The following is a 15,159-nucleotide window of genomic DNA, read 5'->3' as shown; positions in this document are numbered from 1 at the left end:
TTTGGACAAGTTCCATGTTCCCAGTGTGTTCAGTGCTACGACTGTATATCTCTCGAGTTGAAATCCCATCGCCAGTCCTGTCATATGTCTTTTCAAACTTCTAATACATTATAATCATAATAATACATTATTAATTTAATAATAAAACATTAAATAGTTATGCAGTTTAAAGGTTTATTGCTCATCTCAGCAATAAGATTCAATTTTAAGTATCCTCATGTGTTTTTATTTTATTTATTTATTTTAATCGAAGCATGTGCTGTGCTCAGGGAACTGTAATTATAAAGTCTTCAGTTTTCAAATGTAGATAATGCATCACTGTTTGAGGATGTTTGCTTTCAGCAGGGATTGCATAAACTGCAAAAAGGCCTGTGATCAAAGTCTAGATGGCTTTATAGTGTTGGAGTCACCACTGGGTCAAAAAAATTCATAACCCAGAGCAGTGTTTTTGATGTAAGCAGATCAGTAGATCAATGGAAGCCCTGCAGTGTGTATCCAAGGGCAATGCTTGAGCATAAGTGATGCATTGATTGTGATGCAGAACAGTCCTCTCATGTATTGAGAGGGAAAATAGCCCGGAACATGCTGATCCATTCAAAACCACTGCTGCTGTTAGAAATAAGAGATGGATTGGTAAAAAAATAATAATAATAATAATAAAAAAGCCATTTGCGGAGCTAAAGTTTCTTCATCATGGATTATTGGGTGGTGTTAGCGCAGTGGATAAGACGCATGCCTGTGGTGTGGGAGACCCGGGTTCGAATCCACTGTGAACTGCCAGTGTGTCCCTGAGCAAGACACTTAACCCCTAGTTGCTCCAGAGGCGTGCGACCTCTGACATATATAGCAATTGTAAGTCGCTTTGGATAAAAGCGTCAGCTAAATGTAAAATGTAAATGAATTATAAAATAGCGACTTCAGAGATGTAACTGCATCGAATGCAGTTAATATCAACAGCTACAAGAATTTCATTCTGTTTGTCTGATCTTTTCTGTCATATATCTTTTCATCTTTATTCTCTGTTTTTCTCTCTGCTCCTTTATTGTCCCATCAGCTGCTCTATCTTGTTCTTCCTAGAGTAAACAATCCCCTCTGCTCAAGCATGCCAACTATTTGCTGTGAATAACATGTAGCTTTGGATAGTTTTCAGATGCTGGCTCCAACAGGGAGGCAGGGATATAATTTTAGATTTTTCTCTCCCCTTTTTGACTTCACAACAGTCTATCATTTCCTTTGTACACCCAAGTCTGTCTCTCTCAGTCTGTTTCCCCCCCATTTCCTCCTTTTCCTTTCACATAAGTCCAGTGCCTATAGTCTTTTTAATTATTATTGTTTTATATTAATACAAATGCAATAAGGAAACAAAAACCCATGATGGCCGCAAGCCACCAGTGCAACCGCCACCCCAGTGGCATCAGGAAAATGCTACACAACAGGGACATGCATTTACAGTAACCCTCTGGCAGTCTGGTTTAAAGGGTTAATTAAATGAAAGGGTTACACTGTATCATAAAGAGTGTTAAACACACACACACACACACACACAGAACAATATATAAAACTGTGGTAACACTTAACAATACGTTTCAGTTGTGAACATTAACTATATTAGCTTCTGACTCACAGTTTGTAAGTACGTTTTCATATTTAAAGAATTTGCCACTGATGATTTAAACATGAGTTCTGATCAGTGTACTGTATAGTAGCACTTGTTGTTTGTCATTTCTCCAGACATGGTTTTATGTTTACGCAGTGTGATACACAACACAACGCATAAAAAGACAGTATAAGTCATTATAATCAGTAATTATGTCCCCACTGGATGCAACAAATGCCTCATTTGTAATGGGTTTAATTGTTTTTGTCTTGTCACGCATCACAGTATGGTAAGGGGCATAAATTTTCCGTCATATGCTTGAGGCATTAACCAATCACAAAACACTGGATAGCTGGCCAATCAGCATACACCTCACTTTTCAGAACGATGAGCTTTGTAAAAATCAACGCACTTCAGAAAGGCGGGGCATAGAGAACCAAATCATGCACACTATGTGGAAAATAATGTGTTTTGTAACCTTAAACCACATAAACACATTGCATTACACCAAATACACAAAATAATGTTATTTTTAGCTAAGTCATATGACCCCTTTAATGACCTATAAGCATTTGTAAAGTAATTATATGATACCACATTACCATTCGAGTACACATTAACTTATTTTATGTATTTATTTTTCTATCTTACTAATTTAACTGTGAAGTAAACGATCAGGCTTAAAGATGTATTATCCTTTGTGTGAGAGAGGGTAGGATATATCAAACTTTTAATGATCTATAACAGGGGTAACCAACCCTGCTCCTGGCGATCGACTGTCCTGCAAAGTTCAGCTCCAATCCTAATCAAACACACCTGAAGCAACTAATTAAGGTCTTCAGGATCACTTAAAAATTAAAGGCAGGTGTGTTTGATTAGGGTTGGAGCTGACCTTTGCAGGACAGTCAATCACCAGGAGCAGGGTTGGTTACCCCTGATCTAAAAGATAAAAAAAAAAAGTTAATGCTCTATAAGGATTTCTAAAATAACTATGTAAAAGTATACTGACAGTACAGTACATATCAACTGATCCTATGTGTGACGAGTGGGGCAGGACCGAGGGACGTGGGAACGAGCGAGGCCGGTGGAGTGATTGGAGATGAACGACACTTGTTCGACCCACCGGCCTTGAGTCCCACGGAGGAGATGGAAGGATATAAAACAGGAGCGACGACAGTGAAGGACGAGAGAGAACCAGGCCTGGGCTTTATTTTATGTTTTGGTTTTTATTTGTGTTATGTGTGCATCAGTCGTCCGTGAGGGGCTGTTGCGCTGTTTTGTGTTTATTTTGATTATTAAAGTTTCATTTTGATTGTCCGCCGGTTCCCGCCTCCTTCTTCCCGATGATTATGGAGTTTTATCATTACACTATGCATTTATTTGTCATACTAATAGATGGAGATTGAGCTGAACAAAATTAGGCTTAAAATATTTCTAATCATATGGCTTCATCTAGTGGACATCCTTAGTATTAAAGCCTTCATCTGTCAGCTGAAATGTCTGATAGTTTTTAATTTTCAGCTGGCCCCTGAGGATTTACAATTTACAAAACTAAGCATGTTTCCTCAGAATTACTTGTTCTCCATATGTAATTTTTTTAAAGAGTTTGGATAATGCACTTTAAAGTTATAAGAAAATAACTTATCTTATTTACTGTTATTTTATAAAAACCCATGGTGACACCTTTCAACATATCCAAAATCCGTTCACAATGCAGCATCTTCAGTATCTTGGCATCATGTTGACAAAGTTTGTTGTGAATTGCATCATTCTCCTAGAAGGAGTATGCATTAATTCACCCCAAAAAAAAATATATATTTTTTTTAGAAGAACAATAGTGCCTTGCGCCCATGGCTTGGGCCTTAATTAAATAAATAGCTGTAAGTTGCTACCCTATGTGTCTACCACATCCATGTGTTTTGTCTTCCTGCTTTCTTCCTACAGTCTCCCATGATGATGTAGAAACTGCTGGTGTTCAGGCCCATTAACTGTGATTCCTGTCTTGAGATCAGTGCCAAAAAGGGAACGGATCCAGCTGACTATTTTTAGCTGATTATGGCAATGTATACAGAGCTCAGATTTGAGCGATGTCCTGGGGTTGGTTTTCCTCTATGCTTCCTCATAATGAACTATGGGTTAACAAATAGCAAGTGTTGAAGTTTGTAATATCATGTTTTGCTTGATAGCTTTAAACAGGCCACAAATTCATTTAAACATTTAAAGCTATGTTCACACATGATCTGATGATGACAAATGCCTTTGAGAAAACAATGTGATTCTTTTTTTTTATACACTCGATGCTTATTATTGATAGTTAGGTGATTATTAAAAAAAGCAAGATAAGCTTGTAACTGAGTGTATGTACAGTACACATTGCTACAAGTCTAATTTTATCAGTTTCCTCCCTCATGTGCTTTAAGTTTTATTTTGTACTTTGGCCTTTTTGTTTATTTCCTTTTTGACTGTAGACATATTTTGTATTCAAAACTCACTTCAGTCTCATCCTGTTCTTGAGTTGCACTGATTTAAAAGTGTTTCTTCTTGCATCCGCTCCTCTTACCAATATCACTCTTCTCTGTGTTTAGTCTAGGCCATCATCTCTTTGTAGAGATACTGATCATCCTGTATTTTCCGTGAGGATAGCTTGACGAGAGACTAATTACCCCAATCCACAGAGAAACTGCAGGGCATGTCTTTAAGGGAATAGTTTACCCCCAAATTTAAATTTGCTGAAAATGTTCTTGCCCCCAGGCCATTCAAGATGATTTAGTTACTTCACAGATTTGGACAAATTTAGCATTACATTGCTTACTCACCAATGGATTCTCTGCAGTGAATGGGTACCGTCATAATGAGAGTCCCAACAGCTGGTATTACAATGATACACAACATGTCTCCAGTCAATCAGTTACCATCTTGTGAAATGAAATCTGCATGTTTGTTATAAACAAATCCATCATTAATATATTTTAACTTTAAACCATTGCTTCTGACCAAAATATGTGTCTATAATCCCCAATCCATAAAAACCCTTCATCCAGTAAAAAAAGTCCATCCTCTGTCATGCTGTAATGTCACTGTAATGTTCTTAGCAGATATTTGGACTCTCATTTGGACGGCACCCATTCACTGCAGAGGATCCATTGGTGAGTAATAATGTAATGCTATATCTATTCCGATGAAGAAACAAAACTATCTACATCTTGGATGGCCAGGGGGTGAGTACATTTTGGGTAAAATATTTGTGTTCTCACTGGATGGATCTTTTTGCCCAGTGTTTTGTCCGTGTGACTGGGACTGTGTTTCTTGCTTACAGCAAAATACCATCAGATGTCAATATCAATGATATCTTGCTGGATCAGTGTGACAGGGCTTTGGTTAAATCCTACATGTAAATATGCATTTGAAAGACAAGACAGGCAGTGATATCACTATCAGGTTTCAAGAAACAGGTGGATTGTGCAGTTTAAGGATAAGGATCAAGAGCACTTTAAAGTAGTGGGGGTTAAGGAAGGGAGCTGGAGGCTGGAGAAAGGGCAACAGTAAAACAGGATAAAAAATGTTCCTGGTGAAAAAGGACTTCTCCTCAGGAAATTACTTTTGCATAGGTTAAAAAGCCTGCCAAGGATTTAAACTCTGTCAGCATTTCATGTTTTTTTATGCTTAAACTGTTTAATCCATGTAGTAAACTTGATGTAGTAACATCTTGACGTAACAAAAAAATTGTGACCTATTTAGTTAGGCTTCTCTTGTCTGGGTGTGGAATTAAATTCACAAAGCAACACAGTCATGCTCTTTCTCTTCTCTGTGCTGTTATAGGCAATAACAGGCATGTTTATATGTTTAAAGTGTCCAGTTCAAGTCTTTCAAGGACAAGTCCAACTCAAGTATCATATCATTTTTGGTAATATTTTCTATACTCTATGCACTCTTAGAAAACCAATGGAACTACTCCCATAACGTTTCAAAAAGAACAAACATGTACCTTTATAGTACTAATATGCACCCCTTTGGGGAAGACAAAGTAAAAAAATGTACCGCTTGAAGGGGTTTACACACCAGTAATAGCTTTTACCTATTTTTTTTGACAGTGCAGGTTAGTTATATAAACCTTTTCAAAGAGTGATCCATTTCATCTTTTCAGAAGTCTCCAATTTGGGTCCGTGTCAAGCCTCAAATAATTTTGTTCACAAATCTTTGTTCTGTAATGTAGATCAGCTGTTTAAACTGCCTATATATATATATATATGCCCAGAGCATTCGTTTTTGCTAGCATGTCATTGTTTATTATAGTAACAACACAAACTTAGAAACTTAAGCAATGGATGTTTCACCGTTGTTTATGTTTTTCATAAGGGCAGTCTGAAATCAGTACAAATTCAAAGAAAAAATGGGAAAAGGACTGCATGTGAAAACGTTTAATATATTCATAAAAGTAAACCCTCTTAATGACCACCCACAAAACAAATGACAAAAAAAAACTGACCTTACCATACTATGGAAACCCATTTTTGACACAAAAAATTCCAGAATTATGAGATATTAAGTCATAATTATGATATGAAAAGTCATAAGGGGAAGTCGTGGCCTAGTGGTTAGAGAGAAATGGCTGACACACACTCCGAGTTTGTGTGTGTGTGTGTTCACTGCTGTGTGTGTGCACTTTGGATGGGTTAAATGCACAGCATGAATTCTGAGTATGGGTCACCATACTTGGCTGAATGTCACTTCATTAATTATAATAAAATTGCAATGTTGTATTATGATAATAATTTTGGCTTTTTCCTCATGAGTTCAGGGTTTTTCTTATCTCATAGGTAAAACTCAGTATATCATAAGTTTGACTTTTTATCTCTTAATTACGACTTAGTATGTCATAATTTGTTCGTTTTTTTCCCTTTATGTGACATAAATTAACTTCCAGACTTAAAAGCATGATTAAAAATCAGATTTAAATCTGACTATAAACCACATAGGAAGGTTTGTGTTGACTGAGCTTGTGGAAATATTTTTTCTTGATCAGAAGTTTCCACCTCTTAAGTACTCAAGCAGTTAACAACGTGTCCATTTTCTTTTTGCTATTTTGAAACTTTAAATTTAGGATTTTGGAGTTCATGCAGTAAATCATTCAGTGAATTATTTACTTGCCAAACATTACTCAACTATCAGAGAATCCCGTCTGTCTTGTTTTAATGGTAAATTTCCTGATCTACTCCATCATTTACATTTCTGAAGAATACTCTTTGTGGGATTTGTGTGTGTTAAGTGACTGACAAGAACAATGGAGAGTTTCAGAGACTGTCAATTATACAAGCATCTGCCAATACGTGTCATGCTCGCAAACTCTAACATATTTTTTCTCATATTGCTCCTTCCAATTTTCCCCTAAAAGCAAATATTTGTCTAATTGTTGCGCCAAGGCACAGACACAGAGCCCAGTGGCCAGATCTCCAATTTAAAGTCCATTAGTAGCTGGGAAGGAGCATTGACTTGAGTTATGAAAGCCAGATGTTGCCGTCTGAAAAGGAAAGTGTTTTTTCTTGTCTCTGTGTGTGTGGGTCTGAATGGAGGATAGGGTGTTTAATGTGTGGGTCGGGCTATTAGAGAATTTTTAGCATTTAAAATCAACCTAAAATCTAAAGATAGAGCATTTTTATGACCTTACAGACTAAATGAACACATAATTAAGATAAACACATCCATATTTTTTTCACTAAGTAGGTTACATGATGAGCCTGTCATATTCCCGACTCCACCTGCTTCACCCTGCTTTCCTGAGGAGCCAGACGCTAATTAACTTCCTGTTGGGAACATGTCTTTTCTTGGCACAAGGCTCCTTGGAGTGGCGGGTGCGATGAAAGAATTTGTTTGGACTATGTCCCTGCTTCCGTGAATTCTGCCCTGTCAGGAAGTGTGACTCAGCCCAGACAATAGGCAATTGTGAGGCTGGACCTGAGCTAGCAGGAAACTCAACACACACACAAATGCCCACAATTCAGAATCAACTTTTGTGACTTAAAACAGTTCCTTGAAGTCAAAGTGGCCAATGAGATATGAAGGGTCTACTGTGGATCGCATGGAAAATATTGTACCATTCCCTAATCCTGAATCTAGTTGCATGGTGTGATAACACTTGGGAGGACAGCTTACATAACTGTGTGTTTGTTTACATTGTTTAGCCTGTCTTTAGAGCGTGTCCAAGGACAAAAACACAGGTCAACAGTGTGTGTGTGTCAGAGCTGTGAGTAATGTTCTAGTCTGACCTCTGACCCTTCTATGTGTTTGTGAGTCCACTCATGCACACACACGCTTAAAAAGATCTGAAATCTTTCCCGCTGGCCATTGACAAGGACTTACACATAGTCAAAGTTAAGCACATGAAAGTGTACACTTCCTAAAACAAACAAATGAACCATTGTATCCTCACGTACCTGTCATTCTTACAGAGTTAGCATCGTGTGTATATTGCAAATAAATGCTTGTGTCTGTCTGAGCAAACTTGGGGTTTCTAGTCTGTTTCTCTTGGATCCTTTTGCCTGTGCATTTGAAGTCTGTGCACATATCTCAGTGTAATTACCCTTGTGGTGTCAAACAGGGTTGTGTCTTGAGTCCCATGCTTTATACGCTATATACCCATGACTGTGTGACCTCACAGACTAACACCAGTATTATCAAATTTGCTGACGACACCACAGTCATTGGACTGATATCTGGGGGTGATGAGTCAGCATACAGAAGGGAGGTGGCTGGCCTTGTGAAGTGGTGTGAGGATAATAATCTCACCTTAAATGTTAGTAAAACAAAAGAGATGATCGTTGATCCACGGAGGAAGAGGAAGCAGCATCCATCACTGCATATCGGAGGGACTGTAGTGGAGAAAGTGAGCGCATTTAAATTTCTCGGTGTTCACATATCTGAGGATCTCTCCTGGACTCTTAACATCACACATCTGGTGAGGAAATCACGACAGCGGCTGTATTTCCTGAGAAGGCTCAGGAAATTTGGCATGCCAGGCAAAATCCTCAACAGCTTCTACAGATGTACAATAGAGAGCATCCTCACAAGCTCTATCACAGTCTGGTTCGGCAGTTGTACAGCACGGGACCGTAAGGCTCTGCAACAGGTGGTGAGAGCAGCCAAAACCATCACTGGAACAACTTTAACAACGCTGGAGAAGATCTACCAGATCAGGGTCAACAGGAGGGCAGTTAACATCATTAAGGACAGTAGTCACCCACAGCATAACCTATTCACACTTCTACCATCTGGAAGACGCTACAGAAGTGTGAAAGCGAGGACGACAAGACTAAAAGACAGTTTTTACCCACAGGCCATCAGGCTTGTGAATGGTTCTTACCCTCTGCCCCTCCCCCCAACACTGCAGATTGCCCTTTAATCCTGGGAGGTGCAATGAATGATCCATCATGTCCTTACCACACACACACACACACACACACACACACACACACACACACACGCGTGCGCACATATATACAGGGACATAAAAGCGAACAATTACTGTCAACTTACCTCTGCATACTTTGCACTGATTCTGCATGTTTACATGGCATATATGATGTTGTCTTTTTTGGTGTCACTTGCTATTTAGGGTGTTTGATTTAATTTTAATTTAATTGATAATTGATGTTTAATGTTGCTAGGAGGAGGCGCAGAATAAGAATTTCATTGTACTGTGTGACGACAGTTTCCTGTGCATATGACAATAAAAATTTGAATTTGAGGGCATAATGCATGGCACTCTAAGTAATCTGTGTTCTCGTACAGTAGCAGCATTTTATAGTGGATAAATGAAAATCACACACACATACACAGATATATATTATAGATGTTTTTGTCATTTTATAATTTCTTACTGTTCAAATCATTTTAATCCAATTTACACCCAAAAAACGTCTTATGAAAGTTAGGGGTTTATTGAATTAAGAATAGCGCATGGATTACATATAATTTATCAATATGAATACATTATGTCCATTATTGGGAAAATGCATGTGTTAATTAGTAGAATTTTTTACATCATAGTAACATTTGTTACTGCCTTTAATTTATGCTGATAAATCCAGAATTACAGAATCACAAAATAAGCCGTTTAATGAATTTGACATATCAAATAAAAAAAAATATTTTTTTTTTATAATTTATAATTATAATTGTCATAAGTACAGGAGAAATACCAGAGGAAATATATATTGATATAAGATATTTGAATCTAGAAGGTTGAGGGTCACTGGAGAAGCATTATTGGAATAACAATTAGTTGGGTGCTTTACAAAAGAGTAAAAAGTGACCTGGACATGCTTTCATGAGTTTCAGATCTGTCGTCTCATTAGCACTCCATCAAAAATTTCCATCTGCATCCTTCAGCTAAAATTCAGGGATGTACATATTCACTGGCAGGCAAAGACTATCTGGTTGTTATATGGTTACCATAGCAACAGGACTCTTGGAGGACCAGGCTGGAGCTTGCGGCCGCTGGGCTGCTGTGTGTGAAGGCATGTCACTCTGTGGATCTTTGCCCAGCCACCACTCCGGAAAATTCCTCGGTAAGGGTCAGCAGAGGAGATACAGTCAAAGCCATATACAGCCTTTTCACTAACTACCGTTAAATGGTGAAATGTGTTTGCTGAAGAATGCAAGTCAAAAAGATGCACATTCATGTGGTTCCACATTTTAAATAAATAATACATTGCTCTTTTCTTGCTGACAAACATTACACTAGAACTAAATTAGAGTTATTACAGTTGGTTTGGGATATGTGAGAATTGCAGTAGAAAAGTCTGTGTGGTCCATTGATTTTGCTCATCTGGCTCATAAGGTTCTCAGTCTGTTGATGTAAGGCTTTGCTAAGCCTAATGTTACATGCGCTTACCAAAACATTGGCATTTGCAGTTCTTAAGGACACTCAGCAACTGTGCGTTTTTTTTTGGCCAACGAAAACCTCAAAGGATTTAAAATATTTTTTTAACCCGAAAAGGTTGTTCTGATGGATCCCAACAAATGTGCGACATGGGGTAAACTACTGGTCAAACAGTAACGTCTGATTATGTGAAGGCCCAACCAAGCATTAGCAGGAGTTTGTTCTTCTTTGCCTTGAGCTGTTTTTAAGGTAAGCTGAATTGTGCATGTCTGAAAATAAATGATTACACAATATTATAGCCCTTTTTATCTAGAATTGAGTATTTTACACAAAGTATATCAGACTCTCAGAGTTTTAAACCTCAGGGTCTATTAAATAAGTTTTGTTGTTTCATTTCAAGTAAAGTTCAAGTAAATCATAATGAGACTTGGAAACATTTTCGGGCCATATGTGTACCAAATGTTTTATTCCCTGCATGACACAAAGAGAAACCAAAACAACACACAGATCAGGGGCAAAATAATAGATATGAATACATATTCATTCAAATACTTCTTATGATTGTTTCAAAATCCCTGGTTTGGCCTTTAGTTTATTAACTCCCTGAATTATATTTCCTGTTGGCTGGCAAAGAGTAGCGGATTCCAGTATAAGGCACTTCGGTCTTCCTGTATGAAATTCACACTTTAAAACATTCTTCCTACTGTTACTTTAAGAGTCTCGGCAAAACATGCTAAACTTCCCAAATTCCAATTTCATCACGTAAATGTCCTCTTCATGCTTACAGACGGCAGCCATACTAAAAATGTGTTTTTGCAAGACTGCATGTTTACAACATTGAAAAGACATGACACACAATGAACAAGGTTACAGCTGCTTTTTCTGACATATGTGTCCATATTCTGGTTCCTGATTCCCTCTTATGGTCAATATATTGTTTATAACCAGAGGTGTAAAGACACTTCAGTAAAAGTACAGATACCTTACAGGGAAAATAACTCCATTAAAAGTTACAAGCCACCAATTCCAAAACAACTTGAGTAAATGTTTTGGAGTAACTGATTTAACAGTATTTAAGTATTTTACTTATGCTTAATATAGGCTCAAAGATGCACTAGTCAAAGAGACATGCCAGTGAAAAACAAGAAAGAGTTGATTTCTGAGAAGGGCAATCACGTTTATTTTCTTAACCCAGAATATAACTGAACAACTCAAAATTGCACAAAAAAACTAAACAAAAAACAATATCATTCAAAAGTTATCTTCAGTATAATGGATAAATAAAATAATGTTAAGTAAATTAAAAAGTCAAAACTAGACGCCATGCAAAATGTAATGTGTAACTGAAGCACTCATTACAAATGCAGTACAGTAAAAAGTACAGATACTTACAAAAAAATTTAGTGAAGTAGAGAATAAAAGTTGCTAATATCTTTGATACTCAGTAAAATTACAGAGAATCCGCAAATATACTCAAAAACAGCAATTTACAAACATTTCGTCGAATACATTATACCTATTTATAACACCAGGATCGGCAGAGTCTTATGAAATGTTGATCTATTTAATCTGTGTGAAGACTAAATGCATCGATTTTTAATTAAAAGGGAAAAAAATGGAAATTTGTCATAATGTGACAAAAAACGAATACAAACAGTATTTGTAAACAATAAGAACAGCAATAAAGATGACCTCATTAAATAAAGACCTCATTAAATGTTCAATTAACAGGATGCAGGCTGTCATAATCAGGGAAATATTTATTATGCTTCATCAATAATAACTGGCATCAAGCAGATGTTTAATTGTTTGCCTTTTTTCACAAAGGAAGCAAAGGAGCTCTATCTGTTCAGTATACTCAAAACCTGGGCTAGACAGAGAGAGGATTCAGATTAAATGCATGTCAGTGGTGCCTGTTCATTTAATTCACAAAAAAAATGTTGTTTATCCAACCTGAAACTTACCGACCAGGTGTTTCTAGAATCAGAGGGATATTATCCAGTCGAGGCTCATTAACAATTTCTCGGAAAGCAGTAATTCCTATTTGGCCACGTCCAATGTCTTCATGCCGCTCCAGATGGCAGCCTAATTTAAAAAAATTACACAATCTCAAAAGAAGTAACAATGCTACATAATATGTGATATTTAAGCTAAACCTGTCACACTGTCAGCGTTTTGCATATAAATTAAGTCATTGCACAAACAATTACAGCAATTATAAAGTGCTGTAGTGATGACATATTTTTGTAGGCCAGCCAAAAATTCAGCTTCACCAATAGGATTTTTCCATTGGATTTTTTTTTTTTTAAATCATAGGGGCACATAAGTGATGTATTTCAAGATGGAGAAACGTCAAAAGGTATTGAGCTTGCACTGGGTTGGTTACCCACAGCCTTATTTCAGGCATTTAACCCCCCAAAAAAACAATAGCATTAAAAATAATGGAAGAGGACCTGCTAAATACTAACATGTTTCTGGGTTTTGGCCTCCAAATTCCTGCAGCACTCTATATTGATAAGTTCAAATTAATGTTGCATGCCTTTGGAGCCATTTAAATTAACGGCTCTCAAATAATGCAGCCCTACCACATGGTCAAATTCATCAAGCATGTTCTTCACACCTCTGGACGGTGAAATGTCGCAACCTACCCTGAAGAGAATAATGTCAAATACATATCTTGGAGAAACTGCAAAATGTTAATTAGGTCACGTTGATGAAAACTGAGGGACTAATTCAAATATGCTCAAGTAGGAAACATTATGCATTAATGAGGGGGTGAAAACTTTTTGAATTTGAAGATCAGGTTAAACTTAATTTGTATTTCTTGGGAAACACGTAAGTATAATTCCAACAAAATAATGAAAATTTACACATCTGCATAATGTTCAAAAATTTTCACCCCTGGCCCTTAATGCATCTTTTTTCCTTCCGGAGCATCGGTGAACGTGTGTACCTTTTGTAATAGTTACGTATGAGTCCCTCAGTTGTGGAAAATGGATCTCAAAATCATATAGTCACTGCTGAAAAGGGTTCAAATTTGCAAAATATGCTGGAAAACCAAAGAATTTGCAGGATCTGGATGATTTTTCTGAAGAACATTGGACAGTTTAACGGTTCAGGACAAACAAGGGACTATCACTAAAACATTAGTGGAGCATCTAGGAGGAATCAAGCGTAGCGTGGGTTTGCTGGTGTGCGTGGTTATATAGCTTGGGCAATTTTCTCCATGCATTTCTCTGGGATGGAGTCTATAGAAGCTCCAGGGTGAAAGTTAAACTGGCTGAGGCCCAGTGCACTGCAGGCGACTCAGTTCATCCACAAGCATGGCCTGGCTCTTACTGAACACATCTGGATTAATAGATTACAATATAAAAAAACAGAGTATTAATTGTTGACTGGGCATCGATGAAATCAACAGAACTGTTTTTAAATATGCCAACATTGTGGCTTCATCTTTAAATAAGCAGGATTTGGTGGATGCACAGAACCACAGGGGGAACCGCAGTTCATCAAATAAGATCCATGTGGCACGATGTGTATCGGATCAAAGCCATGTTGAGCACAGGCTTCTTGAAATTTAACTGCAGCTGCTGTATCAAGAGCTGGTCTCGCCCAGGAGTGCTGGGAGCCCAAGAAAAGGGCAAAAGCATGACCTCCTATGGCCACACTTGATTTAACTGCATTCCATATTCTTCCTTAAACATATTATTGTAAAATTGATATGTGTTCAGCACAAACACTGTATTCAGAATAAAACATCTTTGATCACCTGATATTGAGACATGAGCGCCTATGTATTTTTTCTTTGGCTTTATCTTCCTTCCTTCGCCATGCCATTTTTTCTTCTCTGTTGCTGCCATCTGATGGTTCTGCATCAGAATGTTCTAACTCCTTTGTTTCAGTTACCTCATCTGTCTTTCTTTTCTTCTCGCCTTTTTTTTAAACTTTTTTTTTATTTTCGTGCGGCCATATTTTTCTGAGTCAAGAATAAACACGTGGTTAGACATTCTTGTTCAACACCGTGAAAAATAAACTATACTCATGAAAACACCACTAATGATCATCTGTATTTATGAAAACATTACTAATGATGAAGCAAAAACTGGTGAGCAAATGTTTTTTTTTTTTTCTAACACACTAATAATACTTTAAATTTAAGGGCAGGACATTTGTGATCTGACATAAAGCACATATTTCAAACAACATGTGATACTTAAAATGATACTAAGACAAGTTTACAGACTTCGAACTTGGATCCGGGGACCCCCAAGGGACCAAAAGAATAAAAAAAATAAAAATAGAATAATTAAATAAATAAATAAAAATACATGACATTCTTATTATTTCATTCTGTGTTCTAAAACATAACTGATTAATCGATCAATTTTATACAGTGGTAAGACGAAAGATTAAATAAGTATTTTTTTCCAAATAACATTTTTGTCTTTAATAGCTTTATAACAATGTCAGCATAAAAAACAATTATTTAAATGTGCAAACGTACTTAAAAAATAAATAAATAAAAAAGCACTGCACGTAACCATTATCTATATTAAAATAACGTGAGATTTGAAATGATAGAGGTAACGTTAGTCTTCATCCTGCAGACCGAGGTAGCGTTGTACTGTATGCGCATCTGAACAACCACACAAAAAGTACAAGACCTCAAAATAAACATTTATTT

This window comes from Carassius carassius, chromosome 39 (assembly GCF_963082965.1).
Source record: "Carassius carassius chromosome 39, fCarCar2.1, whole genome shotgun sequence".
Classification (NCBI taxonomy): Eukaryota; Metazoa; Chordata; class Actinopteri; order Cypriniformes; family Cyprinidae; genus Carassius; species Carassius carassius.
Note: the sequence above shows the minus strand (reverse complement) of the source record.